Source organism: Marmota monax, unplaced genomic scaffold (genome assembly GCF_021218885.2).
Source record: "Marmota monax isolate L192 unplaced genomic scaffold, Marmota_monax_Labrador192_F-V1.1 WCK01_AAM20220418_F8-fsc00035, whole genome shotgun sequence".
In the NCBI taxonomy this organism is placed as follows: Eukaryota; Metazoa; Chordata; class Mammalia; order Rodentia; family Sciuridae; genus Marmota; species Marmota monax.
This window is the reverse complement of record NW_026691961.1, coordinates 3852073-3865562: the sequence shown is the minus strand read 5'-3', so window position 1 is coordinate 3865562 and position 13490 is coordinate 3852073. Positions and strand designations below refer to the sequence as shown.

The 13490-nt window shown below is 54.9% G+C and overlaps 1 protein-coding gene across 1 annotated transcript in view; it reads left to right on the top strand.

Moving 5' to 3' along the window:
- Nucleotides 1-13490, top strand: part of Xylt1 (xylosyltransferase 1) — a 242923-nt gene that overhangs the window by 139534 nt on the left and 89899 nt on the right. The window lies entirely within an intron of this gene.

Here is a 13490-nt window from a genome sequence, read left to right as displayed (position 1 = left end):
CACAGTCTCCCAGGGCAGACCTCCGTAGAATTTGCTTTTCATGCACAATTGAAATGTTTTGCTTTTTTTTTTTTAAATAAATGTTATGGTCTGTATTTAAGGCATACAGCATGATGTTATTATGGTCTGTATTTAAGGCATACAGCATGATGTTATGAGATGCATATCCACAGTGAAATGGATGCTCCAGGGAACTAAATTTGCATGTCTATCATCTCATACAGTTACTTTTTGTTTTTTTTCTGGGGTACCAGGGATTGAACTCAGGGGCACTCGACCACTGAGCCCCATCCCCAGCCCTACTTTGTATTTTACTTAGAGACAGGGTCTCACTGAGTTGCTTAGGGCCTTGCTTGTGCTGAGGCTGGCTTTGATCTCGCAATCCTCCCGCCTCAGCCTCCTGAGCTGCTGGTGTGACAGGTGTGCGCCACCACACCCGCCAGGCTACCTTTTTATTTTATCTTGGTGAGAACAACCCCGGTCAACTCATGAAGCAAAAATCTCCGACACAGTATCATCGATGATAGCGCTTGTGTGGTTGGGTGCTGCCTCCCAGAGTTCATGCCCACCCATCAGCAATCCCCTTCTTCCCCTTCTTCCCTGAGCCCCGGCAGCCCCATCCCGGTCTCCGAGCCTGTGGATCCGACTCTGTAGGTTGCTCTGGAAAGTCTGCGACGGGTTCATTTCAGGGAGGTTGACGTGCTTGGGGCTTGTCCATACTGTGTCACACGTGTCCCTGGGTAGATTGCACACCCACACCGCTCACTCCTCCTCTCTGTGGCTGAATGACACGCCTCTGTCTGCCGGTGCCCTACTCTTCGGCCCACTCCACCGTCCCTGGTCACGTCGGCTGCTCTGTGTCCTGGCTGGTGTGGGCGAGGCCACATGGACACGTGCACCGCTCTCTCTGTGAGGTCCTGACTCCAGTTCCTTCAGACAGATGCCCGGCGAGATCTCGCCCCACGCACGTCGGGATGGCTGATATTTTAAAAAAATAAATAAATAAGCCAGGTGTGAGCGAGGGTGGACGTGGCGGGTCGCTGGGCCTTGGGCCTGCGCGCTGCTGGTGGGAAGCCTGGGGAGCCGTCGGGGGAACAGTCTGGAAGTGACTCGGAAAGCAAGACGGACCTGCCCCGTGACCCAGCCGCCCGCCTCTGACCTGACTGGGCTTTAAGGCAGTTCTAGGGACGGGGACATCATGGGGAGTTTCTCCCAAGGGTCCCAGGGAAGTGAGAGGGAGTGGAGGGCATCAGGTGGGGTGACCGTCACTTGGTCATCAGGGCTTGTCGGTTTTCTTTGGACACAGAGGCCACTCGGGCTGCCCTCTCAGCAGACGGCATTGAACCCCTACCATGCCCCGGGCGGCGGTGGCCCACGGTTCCCCAGGTCCGAGGGGTCCCAACAGGCCAGTTCCTCCCCGCCTTTTCCTTCCAAGACACCTGGGGCCTGTGCCCTCCCCCCAGTCTTGGGGTCATAAAGGAAGCCAGCTGCCACCTCGAGGTTTTGAGAAAGCACAGCATGTGGGTCAGGGGTGTCCCAAGGGCCCTCCGCCTCCTCCCCCGCCCCTGCCTCTCCCCCGGGATGTCCCACCAGCTGTGTGACCACTGTCATTCTGCTGCAGAGCTGTCATTGGGGTGTGTTTGTCCCCCTACCTGCCAGGCCTGAGAGCTGGGCTGAAAGGTTTGGGTGCAGAGAGGAGGAGAACCCCGGCCCCCGGGGAAGAGAGCGAGGGCACTTCCTGCTGGGCCTGGGCACAGCTTCCAGAAACTGCCCGTATGAAGAAGCACTTCCTGTGCAGGCGCATCTGCAGCCAGAGGGTGAGAGTCCGCGACTCCCTCCTGGGCAGGTGCCCGCGGTGGCATCTGGAGAGCCCGCCATCAGGAGTGCATTTCCAGCTCCACGTCTGTGGACCGCGGCTCAGGGCAGCTCTGCATCAGGGGCCCGGGGCCTCGGCTTCCCTGTTTTTGAGGACAGAGGGGCTGTTGGAAAGCACAGCTGGCATCTCCAGGCCGCAGCGGGTGGCCCTGGGTGTCTGCCCACGATGCCTGCGACCTCCCCTCCCCCTGGCCAGGGTTCACCCGAGCACAGCACCCTTGCCTGAGTGGCACATGGAGACACGGGCAGGCTGGGCTCTGTCACCAGGGACGTCGCAGGACATGTGCTCCAGGGTCTATGGTTGGCAAGCTCTTGGGTCATCCACGGGAGCAGAATCAGAGATTTTTCTATCTAATCACAGAGTGAACATAAAATTGCAACCATGACTCTTCGTGCCTTCTGCAGAGACGTGTAGCCATGGTTAATAGTTGAGCCAAGAGATGAAGCATTAACTCAAGGCATGTACTCAAGGCAGTGGCATAAAGAGGCCACAAGAGCATCGTGTGCAAAGGCCCTGTGGTAGGAAGAGGGGGGACGTTTGAGGAACCAGGGAGACCACCAGAGGAGCCATGAGCATGGGCAGGAGGGTCTGACTCCCTTTCCAGCCAAGGTTTTGGTGATCATCATCTTCACTTTGAGCATGGAGAGTGGCTGAGGCATCTCATGGGAGCAAACTGAGGTTGCTGGAGAGAGAACAAGAATCAGCCCCAAAGACAGGCATGGCCGTGGCAGACTGGGACTGGGGACAGGTCCGCTGTCCTCTTTCCTGTGCTCCTTCCACCTTAGGCCCTGACCACGGGTCATCTGGAGTCAGGCACAGCCCTGCCCTGCCCACTTCTTAGCCCTGGACTAGACACAGAGGTTGGTGACTCCAAGACAGCACCTTTCTTCAGGTCTCCCTTCCTGGGCCGGGGCTGGGGCGTGGAGCGTTTGCTCAGCGTGTGCGAGGCACTGGGATTCTGCAAAGAGAGAGGAAGAAAGAGACCTGTTCCCGGTGCAGGACAGGGTGCAGACGCCTGGGGACCAAGGTCGCACCCAATGCCCCAGCAAAAAGACCAGCGGGCTCTTCCTTCTAGCACAGACCTGCGAACCAGCGAGCTCGCTCCTCTTTCTGAAATCACGTGGCAGCAGGCCTAGGCGTCCATGTGGACGCCACTTCCTCCAGGTTCTCAGAAGATGCACACCCTGCCCAGGAGCTCCCCCACCTCATCCCCACTCTCCTTCCCCAAAGCCAGAGGACCAGGGGGCGGAGGTCTCTGGACAAGCACCCGTTCTCCTGCACAGGTTGAGCATGTGCCCCGCACTTTGAAAACTCTTGGTCACCTGCAGAAGCCGCTGCCTCCAGTCTGATGTGGAGGGACAGGTGCAGCCAGGAAACTCACCTGGTGTTGGAAGGGGCTGGCCACACCCCCCGGGACTGGCCTTCCAGGTGGGTCCCTTGGCTCGGGTGAGAAACAGCCAGCCAGCTCCCTTCTCTCTGCCGGTTCCTGGTCGCCGTGGTATATTTGTGTTAGTGTAAAAATGACAAAGCAATAATTTTTCATTGTATCCTTCAGTCACCCATGAGAGATTGGATTTAGGTCACAATTTATTACCCTGTGGAATTGAGTCCAATTTTTAACACCATGTCAGCCATTCTGGTATTAGAGCCTTTTAATGGCTGTGAAATTTATACAATGATAAAGTAATTTAAAACATATGTAGGAAGAACATCAGGCAAATTGATGTGTATAGAACCCCGTGGTAAAAATTGAACAGGAGATAAACACGGGAAATGGTGATTGATTAGGGCACGTTGGGAAGAGCGCTCGCGTTGATAAACTCTTAATGGCGAAATTAGTAAACTAATTTATCCTTCACGATTTTGAGGAGGGTTTATGTTGCCCTAAATCAGGATCCAGGCTGAGCCACAGAGTACAGATTAACAGCTCACCTCTGCGGGCGGCGGAGAAGCCCGTCTGCGGAACTGGGAGCCGGCCAAGGTCCCCCCAGGATGTTTCAGGCCACGAGAGAGAGGAGGGTGCGGAGGCAGGGGAGGGGACGGATGGTAGGATTAAAAAAGTGTAAAGCGTGCTCCATCTTGCAAAATGCATGCTTGCTCTTTCATTGTACACATATGTCGGAACCTCACCTCGTACCCCATCAGGGTGGACGATTTGCCAATAAAAAGCCAAAGACCACCCAATTTAAAATGAAGTGAAAAATTACTGAAGACAGAGGGAAAGTCCAACTCAACGTGTCCCCTCTGAACAATCACGACTTCAGACACATTTTGTTTTTTTCCTTTAGATACCTAAATCCAAAACAGAGCTTGGCTTTGTGTTGAGGGACTCATCTAGGACGTGACGTTGATGTGGAATTTTGCAGAAAAATGTAGACTCTGGCTGTGTGATGAGACTTTGAAGGTCATGAGGAACTTTTTAAAAATGGTCATTTTTTTTTTTTTGCGGTTGGGTCAAGGGCAGAGGCCTGTGCCGTTCTTTTTCGTGACTGTAAATCTGTGGTGTGGGTGCACCAAGCATCACTGGCCGCTCCCCTGTGGATGGACACCTCGGTGGCTGCCAGGCGTTTGCTATATTGAACCACTGTCCCCTCCATTCTCCCAAAGGCGTAGGTAACACTGTTCTGGAGGCATCAGGGAGAAACGAATCTGCTCCCTACAAGGGACGACGCAGGAACTTAGAGCTTGGTTCTCTTGGGACTCCCTTGTCACCACGGGCTGCTGGGGCAGAGCCTGGGGAACAGGAGCCACCAGTGACGAGTCTTTTAAATTTTCTTAGACTCAGTGCAGCTGCCCTGTCGGAGGCTGTCCCACTCTGGTAGGGTGTTCTCTCCTGTGCTGGTCACAGACAGGAGGCCGGAAGCTTCTGACGCATCCTCGTCCTCCCAAGAGGACCTGCTTTCTTCCTGGGGAGCCTCTTCGGGCCTCAGGTAGCTGTAGCTCTCGCTCCCCGTCCTCCGAGATCCCCGCCGTTCTCTTCCATGAGCGAGGACACCTGAGCTTGTGGGGGGACCCGGTGGGCGGAGGCTCCTGAGCACAGACTCCTAGCCGCGGCCTGGAAGCTGGGGTGGGGCCTGGGAAACTTGGCTCCCAAGCCTGGCCGCCCCTGCCGCTCCCGCAGGGAGGACGCCCCTTCTCCACTCTCTGCCCGTCCTCAGGCCGTGGTTCTCAGCCAAGGCTGTCCTGCTCCCCACGGGCACCTGGCTGCATCTGGAGTCTCCGATCATCACACCTGGCCTCTCGTGGGCAGAGGCCGGGCTAAACCTCCTGAGGTGCTCAGGACAGCAGGTGCCAGGCCAGAATGTCAGAGGTTCAGAACTTAAGTCACCCACTCTACCCTGAGCCGGGAGGCTGTGTGTGGGACTGGGGCGTCCACTTCCAGCCACAGGTGGTTCACAGTGTGCAGGGTTGGCATGGCCATCTCCAGCACTTCCCTCTGCCCCTCCAGCCTGAAGAAACAGGGATAGCTGGACACCACATAGTCAGTCCTGGCTGTCACCAAGCCTCACAAAATTGTGCTTAACAGTGGGAGCGTCAGGCCACTGGCCTGGGTTTCAATTCTGGCTGTGCCATTCGTTAGCTGGGTGACCTTGAGCAAAGAACTTCACCACTCTGTGCCTCATTTTTAATCTGCAAAATGAGGAGGAGATGGTGGTTGACATCCTGATTTGCAGGGGACATTCCTGGTCTCTGCCTGTTGTCCTGTGTGATTATTAACAGAGCCCCTTGCTCCCTTAGGACTGTCCCAGTGTGGACAGTAATTACGTGGTCCCTGGTATGTGGTCATGCCCTGCCTTTGCAAGGTCATTTGAGGACTGAATGAGACAGTCTATAGGAGCTGTTCAAACAGAGGCTGGGTCCCAGAAATGCTCATTAAGTTTAGCTCTTCTGGCGGGGCACGGTGGCGCACACTTGTTATCCCAGCAGCTCAGGAGGCTGAGGCAGGAGGATTGCGAGTTCAAAGCCAGCCTCAGCAAAAGCGAGGCCCTAAGCAACTCAGTGAGACCCTGTCGCTAAATAAAATACAAGATAGGGCTGGGGATGGGGCTCAGTGGTGGAGGGCCCCTGAGTTCAATCCCCGGTACCAAAAAAAAAGTTAGCTCTTGTGCTCTGGTGAGGGTCCCTGTAGAAAACGGGGTCACCCAGAGGTGGAAGTGGCTCACTTATCCATCACCAGGTGAATGGATACACCCAACGTGGCCTGTCCACTTGGCGGAGAATTCTGTGGGCTGAGAGAAGGCCGCGGCCCCAGAGGTTGCAAGGATATTGCACTGAGTTGAACAAACCAGGCACCGAAGGAAAGAAACGGGCTGGTGCCTTCACATGAGGTGCCGCTGTGCTCGAGTGCCTGGAGACGCAGGGTGGCCTGGGGGCTGTCAGGGTCTCCAAGGACAGGAGAGACAGGAGTTGTTTCTTAATGGACGTAGAAGTTCAGTTTCTCGAGAGGAAGCAGCCCCGGGGTTGGCTGCCTAACAATGGGGACCCTTAACATCACCGCAGTGTGCACTTGGAATGGAGCGGATGGGAAGGTCTCTATGTCTTTTATCAGGATTTTCTAAAAAGTCAGCTCTTCTTAAAGCACACAGAGACTCGCTCAAGTCTCGCCCCAACCCGGGGCCATCGGCTTCGTCGGTCTCCCCTGTTTCACACACAAGCCTGGGTGACTTGCTCCGCCTGGGTCATTTCACCCAATCCTGGGGCAGTAGGGAGTCATTGATGGTTTGGGAGCAGAACAGTGGCGCTGTCGGACGTGGACTCTAGGACAGGGATTGGCGGACTTTCCATCATGGCCCGACTTTCCACTTGGCCAGATCATTTTTAGGCTCATGAACGGGCCTGGGTGGCTGATGAGAAGCTGTTTGCAGAGCAGACCTGCTGGATGTGGCCCCAGGCTGTAGTTTGCTGACCCCATGATCCAGGGTGAGCTGCTGTGTCCTTGCGGCTGGGACAGGTGGAGAAGAGAATTGCACAAGGCAGGACAGGCACCTGCCCCACCCGCATCGTGACCCCCCCAAAGTCGACCTTGGCGTAACCTGGCAGTGGGTGGCAGCAAGCCCCAGGTGCCCCAAGGGTCCCCATGTCGATGCCGCCTGCCCTCCCCTACCCCAACCATCTTGGAGGGAGCACCCAGGACGGGGACCCAGCTTGGTGACCTGCAGTCCCAGGGATCCCAGGCAGCCAGGCCAGGCGGGAATGTCCCTGTGCTCCTGACGCTGGAGTCTCTTGGCACTCCAGCAGGGCACCCAGAGGACTGAGAGGTGCCAGTGCCATCGCTGTCTGAGCCTGGACCTCAAAGGGCAATTAACCTGGTTACCCAGCCGCCCGCCCGCCCTGTTTATTGCTGTGAACACAGTATCCGCGCACGGAACACCATCAAGAATTTAGCTGTAATTTAAAAGGCTCTATGGGAGGACGCCTGTGCTCCTCTGCCACCTCCCTGGCCACGGTACCCACATCTCATGTGACTGTGGCGATGCACTTCCAAGGCTCCTCACACCTGCCTGCTGCACCCGCCTCCCCTTCCCCTCCTGGGCGGTTCTCCACTCCACATCTGGAGTGTTCTGCTTAAGACTTCCTGAGGACCCTGTGGTTCGTCTGCCAACAGCCCCCCAGAGACGGCCCTTTGCATGACAGGGAGTCTGCAAACCTTTGCAGTGACCTCTGGGGCCCGTGGTCATCTGCCCACCTCCTTCTCCTGCCTCATTGAGGCCTTCCCTGCCCCCGGGTCATTGTGCCAGGACCCACTCCACCAGCCTCCTGCAGCCCCTAAAGAAAGCAGCCCCCGCTGAAGCCCTTCCCACTGGCGGACTCCCTAAGCTGACCCCTGTTCTTGAGTCTGCTTGGTGAGCGGATGCCACTTCTGGAGCCTGAGTTTAAACCCAACTTTCTCAGTAAGCGTTTGTCCCTCGCTGTAAGAGGCACATAATGGAGTGACCACTTGCATCTCTTTCCCAGATTAGACTAGAAGACCCAGGAAGGCAGGTCCTATTTCCTTGTTTTACTAACTTATCCATCTGGTACAAAGTAGATACCCAGGATGGATGGGGTGGATGATGGATGGATGGATGGATGGATGGATGGATGGATGAAGGATGGATGGATGGATGGATGGATGGATAGATGGATGAAGGATGGATGGATGGATGATGGGTGGATAAATGATGGATGGATGGATGATGGATGAGTGCTGAATGGGTGGATGATGGGTGGGTGGATGGACGGATGGGGGATGGATTAACAGACAATAGATGGATCCAGAAATGGTTAGATGGATGAATGAAAAGGTGAGTGAATCCGTAAGACAGATAGTCTGATGGATGGCTAAATGGACAGATAAGAGGAGCTTAAGTCCACAAGCAAAGAGTCCAATAAGCACACCTTTGGGACAGTCATGCTAAGAAATGACTGTTGAGAGCCACGGGCCCCTCAGAATAATGCCTGGCATTTGCCAGAGGGAATGTTTGAAAGGTGACACCTGCAAACCATTGAGATGATGATTTGAGTTAAGCTATACATAATTGCTGTGATGCTGGATTGATTGAATTGTATATTTGACCTTTGCTGTCGGGCAATAGGGTGGCTCTTGCTGCCTCGGGCGCCCGCTACTTTGGAGTTCTCCCGGGGATTCCTGGAGAGTTCTTGTTGGTTGGGGAAGTGCCGGAGGAGGGATCTCCAGTTGGTGGTGTTCCTGGAAGGGCCACGTCGGTGGCGTTCTCGGGAGTTCGGATAAAAAAGGAGTTCCTGCTTTGAACCTACAAGTGCCTTGTGGTGGCTGGGTTATTTTGTGCCCAGCCAGACTGCGGCAAATGACAATGAGTTCCATCGGACAAACCAGGAAAGGCTGGACTTGAGGACATTCAGGGAGTGCATTTGGCAGAACTTGGCAGCTAATTGGCTGTAGAGAGGGGGGAGGGGGCGGCACCGAGCAGACCCTGGCCTGTCCATTAGACTGGCGGAAATGGAGCGCTTTTCCACGTCTGGGACACAGGGTTGATGACCGTCCCCACCTCACTGTGGGGAGACTGAATAAACCAGACCCTCGGCAGGTTCTCAAAGGCTGAGGGAAGTGGGCGACGATGAGAAGGGCGGAGTCCATCTGGCGGAGCTCTTGAACCAGAGGAATGGCTGTGCAGAAGTTCTAGAGTCGCTGGCCACTGACGAGACCAGGGAACAGAAAGAAGGAACGCACGGCAGAGACCCAGTGGGCCTGGGGATGGGTGCTGGACAGGGCTCACCAGGCGGGGCCTTGGAAGACAGGAAAAGGGATCTGGAAGTGTCCCTTCGTGGGGTCCAATGGCATCCCAACCCCCACGCTTGATCTCTCCAAGACGGGGACCCTGGGCTAGAAACGGCCAGAGCCTGCGTTGGTAGAGGCAGCTGGCCCTGTGTCCACGTGCCGTCTGTGGCTGCTTCCAGCCGCCAGGGCAGAGGTGAGTAGTGGCCCGGGAGCCTAAACCACCTGCAGTCTGTCCCTTGACAGAAAAAGCAAGCGACCTGTGTTCCCAGATCAAAGCCGAAAGCACCTGCCGCCTACGTCCAGTGCATATTGCAATATTCCACACATTCCCCGTTGCCTTCCAGAGTGATGAATGGGAATAGGTTACAGATTTTACAAGGAACGACTAAAACTTATTTTCGCAAGGGTTCGGCTGACTTTCGGGGATGGGGTGGGCGGATAGAAAGGTCAGGAGAAAAATACTCTGTCGGCAGCTCGTTATGAAACAACCCTCCAGTCTGTGCCCCAGATACACCCCCTTCCCGGGGAGGAGGATGCTGGCCGAGGCCGGGATGGCCGGACACGTACCAGATGCCCACCAAGTGTTTGTTGAATGACTAAAGAATGAACAACGACCTTCAGTGGGATCCGGAGCTGGCCTCGCACCTGGAGGCTTGATGATGGAGGCGCAGAGCTGCCTCCCCTCGGCTGACCTTTCACCTAACAGATTCAGAACCAGGTGACACACACGGTCCCCCAGGTGGTACTGAAGAGCCCCTAGATTTTGCCGACAGGCCACCTGCAGCACTGACGCTCCCATGGTCTCCTAGAGAGTGGAATTAGACCCCGGTCGGATACAATGCTGGTGATTGCCGTCTCGGGTTCTAATTACACCTCTGCGTCTCTCAGGAAGGAAGCGGCCTTTGCCACGGGCGCCCTCCACAGCTCTTCTGAAACCCAGCGCGGCTGGGATAATTACCTGTGTGCTTCCGGAGGCCGTGAGAAAGGTTCTGGAAACGGATCCACTGCTTGTCAGGGCAAAGGGCATTGATCTCCAACCCCAGACTCCACCCGTCCCTTCTACCAGGTCACCCAGGTGGGCGTGGGAAGGGAGAGGGCAGGGCAGGGGCCACCCCGGGGCGGCCAACCTGCAGGTGAGAAAAGTCCATTTGGAGGAAAAACGTCTCTAACTTGTCTTCGCTCCCCACTGGGAGTGGGGGAAAAATGCCGGAAAGCATAGCTCTAACTGTATAATAATAATAATAATAATAATAATAATAATAGATTATTTACTGAGTCCTATTATTTCCACCTTATGAAAGTTAAAGTTTGAGATGCACCAGATTTTACACCAAGTAACATGGCTGCGCATCCCCTGATCCTTTGTCTCTTAAATCTGGGAGACCCCTGGAGTTGTTCTTCGTGTTACGGTCTGTGTGGAACAGCCACTTGAATGCTGACCGTCCCCACATCCGCCTCTTGCCAGAGTCTCAGAACCTACCCTCCGTGGCTCAGGAGATCTTCTTGGTTGCATCGAAGCCCTAAGCCCCAGAACTTGTGAGTGTGACCTGCTTTGGAAACCGGGTCCTTGCCGGTGCTAGAGTTGAAACGAAGCCATTAAAGTGGCCCTGATGCACTGTGACTGTGCCCCTACGGAAAGGGGAAGTTGGGCCCAGACACACCCAAAGGGAGAACAGACAGGCCCGGGGGAACTTGCAGGTGGAGACTGGGGTGGTGTCACTTCACGGCAAGGGATGTTGACGCCCGTCAGCCACCAGCTGCAGGGAGAGATCCTCCCCCAAGCCCCTCCGCAGGAACCCAGCTCGCCGACTCCTTGGTCTCGGGATGTCCGGCTTCTGAAACTGTGAGGCGGTTGATTTGTGCTGCTCACGCACCCAGTCGGGGTTATTTTGTTCGGGCAGCTGCAGAACATTAATGGGCCAGGGACATCGCCACTCAGATGGCCCACCAGCTTCGGCCGCTCGATCCTACCCCCTCGGCCAAAGCCAGGCTTCTTAAGAATATCCTCCACATCAGATCAGTCCCTGCATCGGGAACGTCCTGCTGTCTTCTAGACGCTGCTGGCCTGGGTCTGGTTCCGGGGGCCTCCCTCAGCCCCTGTGTTGACGCAGGATGCTCAGAGGTGAGATGACTGGGTTGTGAGAGCTAACGCCGAGTCAGTCCTTCCTCCTTTGAACCCGTTGGGTGGTAGCTGTAGGCAGGTGGGGCGTGGCTGGAGGAGGGGGGCCACCTAGGCCTCCTTCCGGTGACCCCTTTGACTGTCTCTGATTCCTGGTCCTCAGGAGCCGAGCACTCCCTCACCACACCCCTCCGCCATGATGCTCTGCCTCACCTTGGACCCCAGCCATGCACTCAGCCAACCATGGACCGAACCTTGGAACCAAGCTCACTCTCCCTCCTCAATCCCTTGCTAATGATTAAAAACTGGAGGCCTCCATTGAAATGCCCAGATTTCCAGCTTCCCTGGAGATGGATGGAAAGATCCGGCAACCTGGTGTCTGAAGCTCAACCTGATGCCCACGCCGGTCTCACACCAGGCCCTCCTCCCGTGGAGGCCCCGGCCCCTGTGGCTTGCCTGTCCAACCCTGTCAACAATAACGGACAGGATGGTGGGGCCCTTCCAGCCCACTGGGTTAAGTGAGGACAAGATCCTACAATTCCCAGTATGAGGAGAAACCCGACTGTCCCCAGTTCCCTCTCAGAAGCGTCTCCACCTCTTTGTGATTTGGCCCCTCCTTCCCCCCCACACGTGCACATGATGGAGAACAACGGGTGTGGTTAAAATACCCAATTGGTGACACCCAGGAACAACTCGGACTCGGACAGAAGCTGCTCCTTAGAGGACACTCGGATGCCCTGGCCAGTCTGCTGCATTTCTGGGAACGGTCGCAGGCACTAGGCAGATGTGAAAGCTACAATTAAGCCTGAAAGCTACGATCAGGAGAGAGACCATCCTCAAAGGAACTGCTAAGAACACATTTGTCATCACGCCCCACTCGGTATCCTGAATGCATAATTCCTGCCGTGACTCAGCACATCTTGGAGGACTGAGAAACCCAACAGTCCCTCTTGTACGCATAAAGAATACTGAGAGGCACAGAGATGGAGGTCCTCCAAGTTCAGAGACTGCTTTCTAGCTGTGTGGCCTTGGGAAGGTCACTCGACCTCTCTGAACCTCATTTGTAAATGGGGTGCCAGTTCCTCGGAGGGATGAGAGGACTAGAGAGGTTTCACTAGGCACCATGCGTAGCACACAGTAGGTCTTAAAAAATATGCAACGATCGTGGTGATTCAGACTGCAGACTCCAGGCCACTCTCAACTCGCTTAGTCTTGGGAACAGCTGAACAGCTTCATCACACTTCTGAGATCAGGATTTTCTTTCTGAAAATCCAGAACATATTAAATTTCGAACATCCCTTCCAGAACCGGATTGGAACAAGCTCTTCTCCACACTAAAACAAAGCGATGTATCAAACAAAGCAAGAGGGGACTACTTTTTTATTATTTCTTTTCCCGGAAGTTTCTCCATTTTCTCATAATGAGAGATCATTAAAATAACCAGGAGACCAAATGGCACCAAATTAATAAAAATGTAGATCAAATGGTCCTCCGTTACCTATTTTTGCTCAGTCGCAGTCGAGGAACGCATTGATGAAACTGCCAGCAAAGCGTTATGGCCATATTCATTACGACGGTGCCATCTACCTTATTATGATAGGATAATAACTAACACAGTCTTGCAGACGGACGTTTCTCCGTGGGCTAAGTCATCATTTACTACGGCTCTGCCCCAGACAATGCTGGGTTCCTTTCACCCCTGGCGGAAGCAGCCTGAGGGTGGGGGAGGAGAGAAGCTGGTTTATTTCTGTATTTATCATGTGGCTCAGCCTCGGGGGGTCCCGTGGGGACAGCACTTCAAGTGCACTAGGAAGTCTGTCATGATCCAGGCAAGATCTTAGAAATGTCAGAAAAGACAGTCAATGAGCTGGTTTTATTAGATTGTTTTTGTTTCCACTGACTCCAAACCCAATAGCGGATTCGATTGATTTCTCGTGGGCTTATTTATCCACGGGCTCATTAATTCATTAGAGGCTCATTCATTATTCATAGGGAGTCGGAGGACCGACGTGCTGAAGCCCAGGTATCTCAGGACCTGGGAGGCTCACAGCCAAGTGGGAAGGGCAGAGACAGGGCTGACTGGTTACTGTCAGTGGGGACCCTGAGCGAGCGTTGCGGAGGCTGAGATGGGAAGGACCGTACAGTGTGCAGGTGGCTTTGGGAGGGAAGACCCTAGAGCCAGCAGAGGTGAGGGACGTGGGTGGGGGGCAGGCTCTGCGTGTGAATCCTGACTGTCACTCACAAGCTAGGCATTGCGC